This window comes from Ipomoea nil, unplaced genomic scaffold (assembly GCF_001879475.1).
Source record: "Ipomoea nil cultivar Tokyo-kokei standard unplaced genomic scaffold, Asagao_1.1 scaffold3238, whole genome shotgun sequence".
In the NCBI taxonomy this organism is placed as follows: Eukaryota; Viridiplantae; Streptophyta; class Magnoliopsida; order Solanales; family Convolvulaceae; genus Ipomoea; species Ipomoea nil.
This window is the reverse complement of record NW_017619666.1, coordinates 1,549,459-1,567,211: the sequence shown is the minus strand read 5'-3', so window position 1 is coordinate 1,567,211 and position 17,753 is coordinate 1,549,459.

Here is a 17,753-nt window from a genome sequence, read left to right as displayed (position 1 = left end):
ATTTGAATTACAATACAATTTTAAAAAAATTAATAATAAAAAAACAATAAGCTTGTTTTACAAAATGTATGAAGTACTTACCGAACATGTAATCCATTTCGGTGGGCGACTTTGTTTCTTTCCACTCAACATGCTTGTTGCAGTGACACACATATTAATATAAGACATAAAATATATGTAAATACTTGGCATTACTATATTAATAATAACTATTAATTATTTATAAATTTACATACGTTTCCATTATCTGTTTAATGTCTTCACGCGGCCCGTGACCAATTGAATCAAACCAATAAATTTCGTTTATTCGAGGACAAATCGTCATCAACATCCAATGCTCACTACAAATAAGTAATTTATTATGTATATTATATATAAGTACTTTTATTTAAAATGTAACTAATATTTACTTAAAAACATATAAGGCTACACATATATATATATATATATATATATATATATATATATATATATATATATATATTACTAAAAATTGTGATGATAAATAAATTTAAAACTATTATGAATAAATAATACTAGAGAACTTATTACCTTATAAAGAACTGAAAAAGAGAAATATTAATGGTCTCCATATTTAAGAAACGCATGATCTCTACACTCTTAAGCTGCAAGTCATACTCAATGTTGCCCATAATACCACGAGACATATGGATCACAAGACTGCTAGCTATTCTAGAAGCCTTTTTGCATACAGAACTCTAAGAATCTGGATCAGCAAAAGTGAATTCATGATGCTGGGATTGCACAGCCCATTGAAAAGTCAAATTTGGCATTTTCTTTTAACTATGAATTATAATACAAGTAAGAATTATTATTTTAAAAAGTAAATTACTTACTATTTTAAAATAAAAAATATTTGAAGTGTACATACCTCATTAGCTTGCGTACATAACTCTACCAGCTTCTTTGGCCAAATAATAAAGTGTTGAAATGCAGCACCCAAAAGTTGAACCTCACTGGTGGGGAATGATACATGTTCACTTGGATCAATAACTTTATCTATGCCCATCTTCACTTGATTTACATCCAGTACAACCCCGTGAACCTGTCCACCAGTGTAAGCTGTCACACATGCCACCTGGACGTCTAATGTGATCTGCCAAGAACAATTGACATCGTGCTCCTAACTGCATTAATTTTTAATTAAGAATCATATAAATTGTTATTAAAAAATAATAATAAGATTAACTATAAATGATTACTTACAGCCGGTAAATCAGCAAAAGGGTCCGGCGAACTAGCTTTGTCACTATGAGGTTGTGGCTAAACATCCACACATACGTCATTCCCCTGCCTTGATTGTACAGATTGGTTGACAGGAGTTTGTAGAGAACCGAATTGTTGCATCATCTCAGCCATTCATGCTTCAAATTGTTGAGTTAATCGCTGACTCAATTTGTCCTGCCTAGAATTAAATTGCTAATTTTATTTTTCTAACGCATGTGCAATAGCAGCATCAACCATTCGTTGAACATCTTATGAAGGCTTTTGGCGATATTTTGCATGGCCAAATACACTTTGATGCCATGTCCTCTTCCCAATGGCTCTAACACGCCCAGAATGCTCATCAGTACCCAATGCAACAGTCAATAAATCTTGTTTTCCATCCTCAACGAATTATCCATGAGAAACCTTACATTCTCATCTCCATCAACCCCATCCCCTTCATTAGATAATGGAAACTCTTGTTGAACCTCTTCGTTGGACAATGAATCTTGAATCGGCTCTTGAGTTGCCCAACTTTGTACTTGAGCCATCATGTTTTCCGATTGAGTTTGTAACTCATCCACTCGTGAAGACGTTTGCATTATCAAACTCATCAACTTGGACATCATCTCGGGCTCTTGATCAAGGGGATTGAAATCCTTGTTGAGCCTCTTGGTAAGAGGGCTCTTGAAATTGGCACAGATGTTAGTAGTTAGGAGCATATGTATAGCAATTTTCGGCATCATGTGCTCCACCACAAATGGTGCACCATAAAGGTTATGTCATAGTAAATGATGGTGTGCCTCCTTGAAAAGCTTCTTGACTCATGTAGGCACGATTGAGATGTGGTTCTTGTTGTTCAATTCCTCCATATGTTTGGCTCATATTCCAATTCATTTCATATCCATGGGGAGGAATTTGGAATGGTGGTAAGGATCCTTGAAACTCATACCCATACATATTTGAGCAATTAGCACTTGAGCACATAAGGCAAATAAAAAGAAAATAAAAACATAGAAAAAATGGTCTAGTCTCCTAGAATAGTCATTCACTAATGTTAACAACCACAAAACAATCAAAACCAAGTCATCCCCGGCAACGGCGCCAAATTTGATAAGGACGAATTTCACACATCCACCAAGTATCAAATCACAGTATAGAGTTTAAATATCGTTCCACTGGAGATGGCTCTTGTAATGTTAGGAATTGATGCAAAGTGGAGTTAACAACAAGCTAGAACTATTCTTTTAGAAGTTATACCTACCAATAAGGAGTTGGTTTGATATGATTAAGCTAATAACAAATAGGACAAGTAAAACAAAGGACCAGGATTTGGTTGATTCAAGCTAAGATGCCAAATATTACACTAAGATTAGGGAATTAAACAAGGCAAAGGGTAAGTGAGATGCACAAAAGTGTCCAAATACCACTCTCGTAGCTATTTGGACTTGCAACCTGTCCTTAAACTCCACTCTCGTGGCAATTCAATCCAAGTTTGCCCAAGCAAGAACACAAGGCATAAATTCTTCTTAATACCCGAAATACTCTCGTATTGGGCATCAAGTGTGTGAATTTGTGGCTAGTGTACAAGCTCTACTCTCGTAGCAACAAACACACTCCAAATAAAGCATATAATTGGGATCCAACAATTATACACAATTTCATAACAATCCAAAATCACACAACTAACCCTAGAACACCCAAACAATCCCCTTTATGCAATACAACTCAAATAGGCATCAATAGTAAGAAATCAAACCAAATCCTAGTTTCAAAGCACTTAGCTACTCATAATATAACAATAGATACACAATATTAAAAGAGTAATTGAAAGCATAGATGAAAAGTAAAGAGAAGAGATAATAAGAAAAACTTATCTATTGAAGCTTTGAAATCCAAGATTTGCCATGTTATTGAGCTTGGAAATGGAAAGGAACCACAAATCTACACTAATCTAAGCTATTCTAAACTAACCCTAACTAGAGAAATGAAAAGGAAAATGAAAGATATGTTTTTGGGGTGGAAAATCCCCTTTTAAATGGCAAAAAATGCGATGTTATGAGTTGCAGAGGGCTGGCCACGGGTGTGGCTTCACCCGTGGCCAGAAATTCAGGGCACACTACCCAGTGGCCACGCTCGTGGCCACCACGTAGTGATCTGCATGTGCACTGTGACCGTCTTCTAGGTACTTTTTCACCATCGAAAATTTGAATTAGCATTTGGTGCTTAAATCAAAGTTGTATCCCTTCAAGTTGGCTTTCCAATGGCACAAGAATCACTTGATTTGGACACTCCTACGCTGATATATGATCAAAATATCAAGCAGTGGACGATTTGTGTGGAAATTTCAACTTCTTGCTCTTTTGCTCCACTTTTGCCTTTGTTTGTCCAAATGACCAAGACCACTAAATACACCATAATTTGGCTCTTTAAAAGGTGCTTCCTCCATCTTCATAGCTTCTCATTGGCTCCCATTAACGCTACATGCATTCGAAATGCCCCAAAAATCATTCAATTCATCTAAATCATCAAGAATTACACATAAACACACAAATGAATCAAATGATGACACTTTGGGAATAATTGTAACAAATAACAAGGAAAATAAGCTTAAATACAAGGTGAAAACATTAACATTTAGAAATAAAATTATATTAACTTTTGTATAAATCTAAATCTTAAAAAAAAAAAATACCAAGATATCTTGGCAAATAAGTTCCTGAGTCTCTATTGGGACCTTAAGGCATGACTCTATTGTGATAGGAACTTTGATTCGACCTAATAATGCAACATAACTTCTAAATACACTGCCACTTGGCCTGACGACAGGATCCAATCCATAAAATTTAATTTCGCCGTAGAATGACTTTTTCATATGAGTAACACCCCTCGGCTTAGCAGTACTATCACTACCTTGAGTAGTATTAGTACTTTGTGTAGTACCATCATCATTTGATGAACCCATATGCCTATTTAGAAAGAAAAATTATTAGTAAATGAAAATATATAGAAATATTACAATAAGGAAACTAAAAAACACAATAAGTACTTAATTAAAGCATTACATGTAATAATCAATGCTCTCATATCCCTTCATGATGATCATCTCGTGATGCATGCACTTCATCTATCTCATTTTCTACAATAGCGGGTAATAAACTTGAAGAAAATGATGGTATTTCCTCACTATCAAAACTAACATCTTCATTCTCATCTCCAGTAATTTGTCTCTTTCCATGAAGAACAACTGGCCATTTTTTATCACAAGAATCACTAACATAAAATACTTGTTTTGCTTGGGATGTCATTATGAACTGCTCATTTTTGTGTCTGCTCAACATCTTCACGAGGCATAGTAAGCACTTTGATTCCTCGAGTACCCTTCTCAACAATTCTTCCTTCATGTCGATACTTAGGAAGACCAATAGCCTATACCCCTGCCAAATATTCAATACAAAACTCAGTAACATCCTCAAAAATATAGTTTTCAACAATTGATGCTTCCGGCCTATATCGGTTCCTCACATAACCTTTTAATACTTTCATGTACCGTTCAAATTGGTACATCCGCTTCAAATTAGCTGGAACACATTGTCTGATCTCTCTCACCAAATGCACAAGCAAATGAACATGATATCAAAAAATAAAGATGGAAAGTGCATCTCTAGCTGACACAGTGTAACAATAATGCCATTTTGCAATTCATCTAACTTGTCTGGATCAATAACTTTCCACATATTGCATTGAAAAAGAAACAAAGTCTTATTATGGTATATCTCAACTTTTTAGGCAATATGCCTCTAACAGTGTAACACCCCCATTTTCCAAAACCAAAATAATTTATAAAAAGGCATCTATTTGATTAAAATTTTATTATTTAATTGCGGAAGCTAAACAAAACAAGGAAAAAGGGATGCTACCGCCACGTTTAGATAACAACCTATAACCAAACGTACAGGCTAAAAACAACACTACTAAAAACAACCCATAATTTATACTATTACAATGAATTAAATACAATTGTCTAAATTGTCTAATAAATCAGAAAACTCCAAAGATTAATCTAAATGGGTGAAAATCGCTCATGCTCCAAATGCTCATGCAACATTGCCTGTAAAATAACTAAAGAGAGGACAAATTCAGCATACAACAGCTGGTAAGACTTACTCCACGCCGTAAAACATTTTACACATAACACATAACATCTTGGAGCACATAATTCCACAGTGTAACCCCTTAGTCATATTATACTTAGAATAATCCCTTAACTTCTTCACATTTAATTACCGACTAACAAATCAACCACATAATAAATATAATTTATAATTTCACATAAAATTCCACAACTTCCACATTTTACCACTTTTCTCGACGTTAGGATTTAATCCTTTATTTACCACCAAGTCAATGAGGAGGAAAAGTACAAGGCAAGAGCCATTACTTCAGCCCCAGTGACCAAAACCAACCAACCAAAGACCAACCCAATTGGCTCGAGATCAATCCCTTAAGTATGCATACCCCCATTGAGAGACTAACTTCAATGGGTAGAACGAACTCGATTGTGAGAAACCAACCCCACAAGGTATATAATAATATTCCACAATCAAATGTGAAAGACCAACCCCACAAGATCCATAACCAAATGTGAGAGACCAACCCCATACTGGTTCCATAATCAAATGTGAGAAACCAACCTCACAATCAATAAAAATCCAGGTACAAATCCTCCATGACCAAAGTTAATTAAATGTAAGTTTTATACCAAATAATTTGTTCTCTCCACCATAGTCGAATATATATATATATATATATATATATATATATATATATATATATAACAATACACCGATTACACCACTTATCGAGTTATCGTACCACGTACCAAATATTTTCAAATATTTATTTACCTAAATATATACATGTATTTAGGCACAGAATACAAAACATACTAATATTTTATATATAGCTTATGCACCCTGCCACTAACTAAAACACATATTACAAACACACCATACATAGTATTTACGTATGAAGACATGCAGCCACGAATTTCCAAGTTAACATAAATGTATATATATTAGTTTATTAGCACTATTACACCCATAAATCAATACTTTACAAATTCATGCTTAACAATAATTAAATATGAATGAACAGAATGCATATACCAACATGGCAACATGCAATTCGTATATATACAAATATTCTATTAAATTATGATTCATGAGTCAAATAGCAAGTAGTCACAAATACTACAAACAATTATCCTCAATAAACCTCAAGAGATTTTGAAAATGATTTTGCACATAAGGATTAGAGAAGGTGAATCGATCATTAACTGAACAATCGGAAATAAAGAGTTATATCCTATAACAAAGACTATCCTATGCCTGAGTAATAGCATCTAACTATAACTACTGTAGACTATTCTATTACCACATAAATACAACTATATACTATACAAATAATAATATGGAAATAACAGCTATACTAATACACCCCCTCAAGCACAAGGTTGGAGAGCCTCCACATTGAGCTTGTCGCGTAGAGCAGTGAAGCGCGGCCCAGGTAAAAGCTTGGTGAAGATGTCAGCTAGCTGATCCGTAGTAGAAACATAATTGACGACGAAATCCCCGGAAGCTACTTTGTCACGTACAAAGTGATAGTCAATCTCGACGTGTTTCGTCCTGGCATGAAAAATCGGGTTGGCACACAGATACGGTGCACCAAGATTGTCAAAGCATAGAGTCGCAGGATGACCTGAATGTAGCCCCAGTTCCCGTAACAACGAAACAACCCAGGTTACCTCGGCGGATACATCGGCACGAGCCTTGTGCTCTGCTTCCGTGGACGATCGGGCTACAGTGCGCTGCTTCTTGGATAACCACGATACAAGATTCGAACCCAAGTAAACCACAAAACCACTCGTACTCTTCCTGTCCATCGGACACCCAGCCCAGTCAGAGTCGGAGAAGGCATGAATAATAGTCGATGAAGACGGTGTGAGTCGGAGCCCAAGATCACGGATTTTGAAAGTTGAGGATAGACACTGCAGAAGTGTAGTTACAAGTTGTGGATTGTTGCCCATTATTATAATGTTGTCGACATAGACCAATAAGAACACACGAGACTCTTCTGCAGTATAGTAAAAAAGAGAAATATCTGTCTTGGATGAGTTGAACCCTGCAGACAACAAGAAATCATGAAGCTGTTTAAACCACGCACGAGGGGCCTATTTTAGGCCATAGAGCAACCTTTGTAGATGACAGACATGGCCTGGGTTTGCTGGGTCTTCATAACCCGGTGGTTGCTTCATGTATACGGTCTCTGCCAGATGGCCGTTCAGAAAAGCATTATGAACGTCTAACTGGCGGAGAGTCCAACCGTTTGAAACAGCTAGAGAAAGTAGCATACGGACCATGGTCGGCTTAGCCATAGGACTGAAGTTATCAAAGAAATCTTCTCCTGCGACTTGATTGAACCCTTTGGCAACAAGGTGTGCCTTGTGCCGCTCTATCGAACCATCAGCGGTGCGTTTGGTGCGAAACACCCATTTACAGTCAATTATATTCATGTGGGGTTCGGGCGGTACAAGTCGCCAGGTGTTATTGTGGAGTAAAGCATTAAACTCCTGGTCCATTGCTTCAGGCCAGTGTGGGTGGCCCACTGCTTGAGAGTAACACGTGGGATCTGTGGACACATTAAGGGCCTGAAAAGGCTCATCTGTACCCCGTGTCATGTGACGGAGACGCATGATGTGGTCCCTGACTTGTGGTTGAGCTCGGGCCCTGCGAGTTCTCACCGGAGCAGTATTAGTAATTGCCAGTCGCGGTGATTCGCGCGCTAGTGGCACGAGTTCATCTGAACTTGGTGTTGGCCCATCTGAGCTCGGTGTTGGCCCATCAGGCGGAGCGTGAGCTACGAGCGGTGCCACGGCCCATGGTAGTTGTGGCGTTATAGCGCCCTTGTGTGCAGGATCTGTAGAAAAGGGAAAGACAGATTCGTCAAATCGGACATGACGACAGATGTAGGTTTTCCCGCTTGTCATGTCAAGGAATCTGTATCCCCTAAAGGAGATAGGGTAACCTAGGAATACACACGAGGCGGAACGATACTCAATCTTGTGCCGATTATATGGGCGAAGATATGGGTAACACCGGCACCCGAAGACACGGAGGAACGTATAGGGGGGAGTATTTTTAAAGAGACGAGTATATGGACTTTCAAATTTTATGGCTGAGGAGGGTAGGAAGTTGATTAAACAGGTTGTAGTTTCAAACGTAAAGTCCTAGTATTGATGGGGTACGTTGCCTTGGGCGAGAAAGGCGAGGCCGGTTTCGACGATGTCTCTATTCCGGTGCTCTACCCTCCCGTTTTGTTCATGTGTATAGGCACACGATTGACGGTAGTTTATGCCCAATTTTTGAAAGATTGTGTGTAATTTTCGGTACTCACCCCATAAATCAGATTGAATAGACTTGATAGAATGCGCAAATTGGCGCTCTACCAACACACGAAACGACTCGAAGGCTTTATATATGTCTGATTTTATCCGTAACGGATAAAACCAGCAGAATCTGGAAAAATCATCTACAAATAGTAAAAAATAGCGAAAACTACTAGTTGATATTACAGGAGACGGACCCCAAATGTCCGTGTAAATCAAATCTAATACATTTTCGCTACTATGAGAGACATTGTCTAATTTGAAACGTGATGATTTGCCAAGGTGACACGGGGCGCATGACTCAACTTGTTCAGTTTTATTTGTGATGACCGGGCAACTTTTGAGAACTTTATTCTGAACAAGCTTATGTGGATGACCGAGCCTGCGATGCCAAACAATGGGATTGGCACGGGAACTTACAAACGTGAAACCTGACCGAGACAGCGGGAGCTTGTACAGAACACCTGTGTTGGGACCCCTAAGCAGAACCGCTTTGGTTGTGGAATCCTTCACAACAAAACAAGAATTGTGAAATTCAAAAAAAAAAACATTATTATCAGCAGTAAATTTATGTACTGACAAAAGAGGAACAGATAAATTCGGGACATGTAAAATATTGGTTAATTTTAGAGGTTTTGACGCAGATGGGATTGATGCATGATCGACTCGCGAGATTGCCAGACCTGCGCCATTACCAACCCAAAGAACATCAGGCCCGCCGTACTCATTAGACTGCGCCATCATCCCTGCATCCGGGGTAGCGTGCGCGGTGGCTCCGGTATCTGGATACCAGCCATCGCTCGGAGGTGATGCTGCCGCCGGTGGTTCGCCAGATAGTGCTACATAAGCCTGTGTCGGCGGTTGTGTCGTGTATCTTTTGCAGCAGTAGACCGCGGTGTGGCCGTGTGTCCGGCATATCTGACACTGCGGTGCTCCTCGTCCGCCACGACCTCCCCGGTTCTGCCCGCCACTGCCGCCCCCGCCTGCCTACTGTCGCGATCTGGAGGCGACTGCCCATGTCGTCCGCCACCACAATTCTAGCCACGACCTGGAGTGGTATACAAGGTTGTGTGCGACGCCGTTCCATCCACGAGGATGGACTCGTGGGCCTGCAAAAAATCCGAGAGGTGAGAAAGAGTCACCGGATTCCCGGACGCGGTGAGAGAAGCTGCCAGCTACTTGAGCTCCGGCCGGAGTCCGCAAAAAACATAGAGGTTCTGCTCCATGAGTGAAAGCGGACGTCCGGCTTGAACCAGTGACTCGACGAGAACCTCCACCCTTCCTAGGTAGTCGGCAGTGGTGGAGTTCCCTTGGCGTAACATCTGTATCTGCCCCAACAGATTGAGGCATCTGGCTTGACTGGAGGACCCTAGTGCATTCGTGATGGAAGTCCACACCTCGGCTGCGGTATTCCGTCCGAGCGCCAGGTGCAGTACTTCATCGGACATGGAGGATACCAGTAGCGATAGGATCGATTGATCCTGTTTCAACCAGGTGTGATATGTCGGATTCAGAGTGGACACGGTTGCCGCAACACCGGAGGAGCCCTCGGAGGTTGAGGCGGCGGGGATGATGGCCGGAGGACACGGACAGCTTCCATCGACATAGCCGAGGAGTTCTTGTCCCCGGAGGAAGGGAATCAGCTGCGTACGCCAGAAAAGGAAATTTCTCGACGTCAGCTTCATAGATATATAATGGTGCGCTCCGGCGAGAGATCCACCGCCGGCCGGCGCGGGGGAGCCGGCTGCTAATACGGTGTGCTCGGAAGAATTTTGTGACAAAGCCGGAGAGTGAGGGATGAGGGAGGGAAGGTTTGTCCGGTGGAGGTAGAGAGAGAATCGAAACCCGTCTGATACCAGATTAGAGAAGGTGAATCGATCATTAACTGAATAATTAGAAATACAGAGTTATATCCTATAACAAAGACTATCCTATGCCTGAGTAATAACATCTAACTATAACTACTGTAGACTATTCTATTACCACATAAATACAACCATATACTATACAAATAATAATATGGAAATAACAGCTATACTAATAATAAGCACTTAGGAAAATCAGTTTTCGATTTGGAGTAAAAAGAATTTTGAGTAGACATAGATCTTACCTCGATCCAGAATCAACAAAACCCTTGAATCAAATCCTACGATGAACAGAGCCAGATGATAACAGAAGAAGACCGATCACAAAAGAAGACAGCTAAGTATATTTTTTTCCTTTAATTTTGTGTTCGGTGATTTTAGGGGGATGGAATGGTAAACGATGAGAGTCAGAGAGTAACACAACTTAGGTTTAGGGAAATTGGTAGGAATAAGGATTATAGTAATTATATATATAATAGGACTCTGCAATAACATATATTTGTTTTCAGCCGTAAGTTAGGGAGTAGGATAAATATATATATATATATTAGCTAATAATAACTAATTAGTCTAATAACTAAATAGTCTAGGTAACATATATATATATATATATATATATATATATATATAGATATACGTAGCATATCTATATAAATATATATATATATATATATATATATATATATATATATATATATATATATATATATATTAGTTTAAGAAATAGGAAAATTAGTTATTATAATAAGTTTTGAAATAAAAGACAGCCATAAAATAATAATAGTAAACTAGTCTCAAACAATCTCGGATCTCATAAAATATTATAAAAATTATAATAGAATATTCAAATAACCGGGGTATCACAAACAGCCACTGGCAATAGTTGTTGCATTAAGGCATGACAATAATGAGACTTCAACCCCACCAACTTTAAATCTTGCATATTAACAAGTCTTCTTATATTTGATGAATACCTTTGTGGTACCTTCGCTTCACCTAAACACTCACAAAAACTTATTTTCTCCTTTCTTGATTAAGTATGAGCAACTGGAGGCAAATATGTTTTCTTATCTCCGCGACGTGGAGCTAATGTGGGTCGTATACACATTTCAACAAAATCCAATCTAGCACTGAGTCCATCTTTAGTCTTACCTTTTATGTTTAAAAGAGTTCCAACAAGACTATCACATACATTTTTCTCCACATGCATCACATCAATACTATGTCTCGCATCTAGTGTCTTCCAATATGGAAGATCAAAAAATATAGATTTCTTTTTCCACGGAATCTTCTCATTTGTAGGTATCTCAACATTAGATTTTGACCTCTTACCTCTTTTGAGATTTAAGCTTTTGAGTCTTACCAAAAGTAACATTGATGCATTCAACTCGTTCATAAACTTGATTCCCAATCAATGGTTGTAGAACATCTGTATAGTCTTGTACCCCATTGAATGCCTTTTTTAATTTTCGATAAGGGTGAAATTTATCAAGAAATCTCTGATGCCCCATGTAGACTGTCTTTCTACCATGAACAAGTTGATGATAACATGTATTATATTCACATATGGGGCATGCCTTATGAACTTTGACACTATATCTAAAGAAGTTTCCATAAGTTGGAAAGTCATTGATTGTGCAAAAAAACACTGCATGCAACTTAAAATTCTCATTCTGGTATGCGTCAAATACTGACACACCTTCATCCCATAATTTATTTAAGTCATCAATCAAAGGTGCCAAAAAGATATCTATATCATTACCTGGTTGTTTTGGCCCAGAAATCATCAAGCACAATAATATATATTTGCATTTCATACAAAACTAAGGAGGTAGATTATAAATTACCAATATAACTGGCCATGAGCTATGCTTGCTATTTAGGTTCCCGTGACGGTTCATACCATCAGTACAAAGTCTAAGTCTAAGATTTCTCGACTCGCGGTCAAATTCAGGAAATGCATTATCAAATGTTATCCATTGAGGAGAATCAGTTGGGTGTCGAAGCTTTCCATCAGAAATTCTTCGATCTGAGTGCCATGTTAAGTTCTTCGCATCGCTTGGATTTGCAAACATGCACTTAAATCTATGAAGAATTGGGAGATACCACAGAACTTTAGCTGGTGGACCTTTCAAACTTACTTTACTATCAACATTCTCTCTTGTTTTATAACGAGATGCCCCACATATTGGACATGCATACAAGTCTTTGTAATCATTCCTAAACAATATTCAATCGTTAGGGCAAGCATGTATCTTTTTATATCACATACCCATGGGACACAAAATCTTTTTGGCATCATACGTACACTTCGGAAGTTCATTACCATATGGAAGCATATCCTTTACTATTTCAAGTAACGCAGTAAAGCTCTTGTTACTCCACCCATTCCTAACTTTCAAGTTGAATAATTTTAATACCGCAGATAATCTGGTATATTTACTACACCACGGCCAAAAAGGTTGTTTTGAATCATTCAATAATTCATCCAACTCATTTGACCGATTGGTAAACTCTTCTCCAACATCGCGAAACATTTCATCCAACCGACCATCAGACTCATCATCTTCATTTGCTTCGTTGTCAACATACATGTTAGATGTAGTAGCCATATTGCTTTCAACGTGCCATATCCATTTTGTATAATATGGATTAATCCCATTACAGATTAGATCATCAAATATGTGTCTTCACATAACCTTTTCTGATTACAACACTTTTTACAAAGACAGAAGAACCTCTCATTACTATTTGGAAGGCTATTCTTTGCAAAGTCTAAAAATTTTCTAAGTCCATCTTCATATTCCTTACTAATTCGAGAAGCATTCATCCAACTTTTATCAATCACAAGCCAATCTAAAATAATATTAACCCTAATTAAACTTTTGTTAACACTAATTTAACAAGTTTCTTATAATAATAACTACTACAACAACTACTAAAATTCAAAATATAAACACAATAATTCTTAAAATTCAACATATATATACAAAACAATTCCTAAAATTTGAAATATACACACAATAATTTATACAATTCAAAATATCAAAATATATATAAACAATTATTCATAAAATTTGAAATATATAGATATTATAATACTAAAAAATTCAAAATATATAAACACAATAATTCATAACATACACAATAACTCATAAAATTTAAAATATATACACAATAATTCTAAAATTCAACATATATATATATATATATATATATATATATATATATATATATATATATATTGAATTATTTGTTTATATATTTTGAATTATATTTCAAATTTGTTATTATACTTTGAATTTTATAAATTATTATTTTGTGTGTGTGTGTAACAATTTTTTAAAAAAATATTACCGTTGGCGACGCGTCGACGAGGCGAGACGACGTCTGGTGAGGGCTGTTGCGGTGACGCAACGCGACGGCGAATCTGTTGGGGCGACAATTGGCGATAGAGAAGTCGAGGGGGCGATGCCGGTGGCTACGAGAAGAAGGAAACGGTGGAGTAGCAGTTGTAGCGGTGGGCCAGTGGTGTGGTGTGCGAGACCGGCTGTAGTAGTGGATGTGTGGGTGGCGGATGGAATTGGCGTGTGAGACTGGTGTGTAGTGTGTGGAAGAAGAAGATGTGTGGTGTGTGGAGTTTTTTGTTTGAAGTAGCAGTCGAAGTTCTTTTTTTTTTTTTAAGTAGCTAGGTTTGAAACATGTATATGACATCGGTTATGTAGAAACCGACATCGTATACTTAAATATTTATTTAAAAAAAAAATAAACGTTACGACGTCGATTCTTATGCCGAACCGACACACACACACACACACACACACACACACACACACACACACACAGAGACACACACGAAAACACACACAAAGGGTATTTGTGATATTATAATATAAAAGCTATTCCCTATAGCTTGAGAATAGCTAATACGAGGGGGTCTGCTTAAAAATGACTGTTTCCCCTGCAAAGGGAATAAACAATGGAATAGATCTATCTCAAGAATGTTAAGCCATTCCCGACCTATTCCATGAAACCAAACATGTTGTTAGTGAGTTGCTAGTTAGTATCCAAGTATAGAATGCAGATTTTTGATAATTTATTTTTATTTTTTGACTTATATTTTTTTTATTCTTTTTTTTTTTTACTTATATAATTAGATACAAAATTTTAAAAATTTAAATAAATTATATATATATATATATATATATATATATATATATATATATATATATATATATATATATATATATATATATATATATATATATAACATTCAGTATATATAAAGGATATTTATGTCATTTGAATACTTATTCCATTTTTATTCCTTAACCAATCATACACTATAATACAATTCCTAAAATTACTTAGTGAACCAAACAATGGAATAGAATTTATATTCTATTCCTTACCTATTTCATTCCATATAGAATTACATTCATATTCCTTCAAAATCACTTCCGTGAACTAAACATGTTATATAGTAGTAACATGCTAAAAGTGCTATTTGGACATTTTTAGAGTTTGGGTGCTATGTAAAATATTTTCTAATTTGACGGTACAATTGAATGTTACGGAGTATTAAATAGTTGATGATTTATGGTCCTTTTCCCTTTTAAAAAAATAAAATAAAAATAAACTCCAAATATAGTGTTTTTCCATTTAGGGTGCGTTTGGAAACTTGAAAAATGACTTTTGGAAAATATTTTTTGGGTTTTCAGTGTTTGGCAAGAGGGGGAAATGAGGTCAATAGAAAATGATGTCTTAATCAAAGGAAAACAGGTATGTATTGGTGGAAAATGACTTTTCATTTTTTGGGGGGGAAATCATTTTCCAAGAGAAGCACATGCAAAATTTTTCGGGCGTAACCATAGCCGGCCCCATACAAGTTGGCGGGTCCTGCGAGCCGATCCGCGAGCTTTTTTTTTTTAATTCAAAGTTCAAAAAATAAGTAAAGGCTACAAATAATATTGATTTTTTTATATTTAAAAATTTTTTGAAAAAAAAAAGTTATATATATATATATATATATATATATATATATATATATATATATATATTTATTTATTTATTTATTTATGTATGTATGTATATGTGTTGGTCTCGGTAGAGTCGAAAGAGAGTTTAGATGGGGGTGAATAGACTCCAATCGATTTTTCAGATTAACTCCTTTCGGAGTTATGCACAGCGAAAATTGTATGTTTGTTTTAAGATGAACTTTGCACAGTTTCATTATGAAAGTTTATGGTTTGGTCCGTATGACATGCAATGCAAATAAGATAAGCAACTGTAAGGAGAGGTAGAGAGAGAGATTTTTATAGTGGTTCGGCTATTAACAAAACATACTCCACTCTTCTTTCACAACTTGTGAAATGGTTTGCACTATCACTCCTAGTACAAACTATTCAAACTAGCTTCCTTGATCATTAAGCCGGACAGCTACTTGGAAGGTTTTTCAACTCCTTGAGTTTACTCCGCCTCTATCAACTTCTTCTTCAGAGTTGAGGGTTGGAAAGAAATGATGTGTTTCTCCAACAGCTTGAAATCTTGACTTAATGATCGAATGAATCTTCGTGTAAAGATGCAAGACTTCTTAAGGATTGTGAAGTATGAAATCTGGATGAGCTTTTTTGAAAGACTTCACAATAACACGTTGGCTAAGAAAAGCTTTTGGATGAACTTGTTTGAAGAGCTTTTCTACAATAAAATCAGTTGAACAACCAGCAGTCTCTTCAGTGGTGAAGAGAGGTATTTATAGGTGAGGAAAAATTCATCCGTTGGAGGGAGATGAAATTTCAAACCTATTAACCAATGTGTATTATCCACTGGGCATGGAGCATTAATGCGGCTGTACTTTGTAGCCGTTGGTGTCAAAAAGAAGCATGACTTTTTGTCCTTTCTTGCTGACAAGAAGTACCAATCATTTAATGCTCCTTGGTATTTGCGACTATCATTCTTAGGACTCCTTTTGTTTAGGATGATTGCCCAGTGTTGATACTTAGACAACATCTTCTTGTCTCATTATACGAGTTGTCTTTTTACGGTCTTAGGAAAGTCACACGAAAGATTGTCCTCATCTTTCGTTTTCCCTTTCAGTCAAATGATCTTCCTTATCATTTGATAGTTATACGAGAGTTAGACCCTTCCAACTTTCGGTCTAAATTGTTCGCTCGTTCTTCTCTTGGTCTTCACTTCTTCAAGTCGACTTAACACTCTAAACGCAACTCAGATTCGTGTAGGTGAATTACATAGTACGAATCACATGGTGAGTTAAGTCAGCTTCCGTCTAACATGAAAGTTCCAATAAAAAGAAGGATCTACAATCCTAGCAAGATTGGTATCATCAAAATCTAAGTACATTTGTTCCTAACAATATGTATATATCAAAAGAGTGCTACTCACAAAAGGATTTTATCAAAAGTATCAAATAATTAAAATTTTGAAGTATTCAATTTCTTTCATTTTCCTGCTCATTTTCTAGAAAATGAACCAAACACACAAATACAGTTTTCCATACTGTAGCCAAACACATGAAAGGAAAATATTTTCTGAAAAATGACCAATTTTCCAGAAAATATTTTCCAGAAGTCATTTTCCTGTTTTCCAAACGGAGCCTAGAAGTTCTATTTTAAAAATAAATAAATAAATAAATATTATTCCTATGAGAATGTTTAAGATCATTTTTTAAAAAAATTACCATGATTTACATCCTTCAAAGGATGTGGGGGACTTTGGGGTAGGGGATTCAACCTTTTGGGAAGAATGTTTAAGATTAATTATAAGTGGCAGTTGAAATGTCTTTTCAGAACTCAATGATTAACTTGGATGGAAAATTGGTCTAGGAATCTTCCGAGAACCTGTGCTATCCAGAACAAAAAAGCAATGCCACTTCTTGTTCATCATAGAGGAAGCAAACTAGGAAACATCCCACAAGAAATTTTGAAAGGAGGTTTTTTCCAGATATGTTTTTTCCTGATGGCTACAGATACAGGAAATCATGTTTACATGGTATCACAGAAGAAGATTCCATTTAAACACATGTCAAAAAGTTTGGCATGGACCACCTGCCATTAAATGCTTGAAATCTGATAATCTTGTCAATATATTAAAATTATCATTTGAAAATTCAATACTTTTGCAAAATTCCACAATGATCACTAATCAAACTCCAATTTGCCGAAACAGGATATGCACAAGAAATAGCCAAAAAAAGG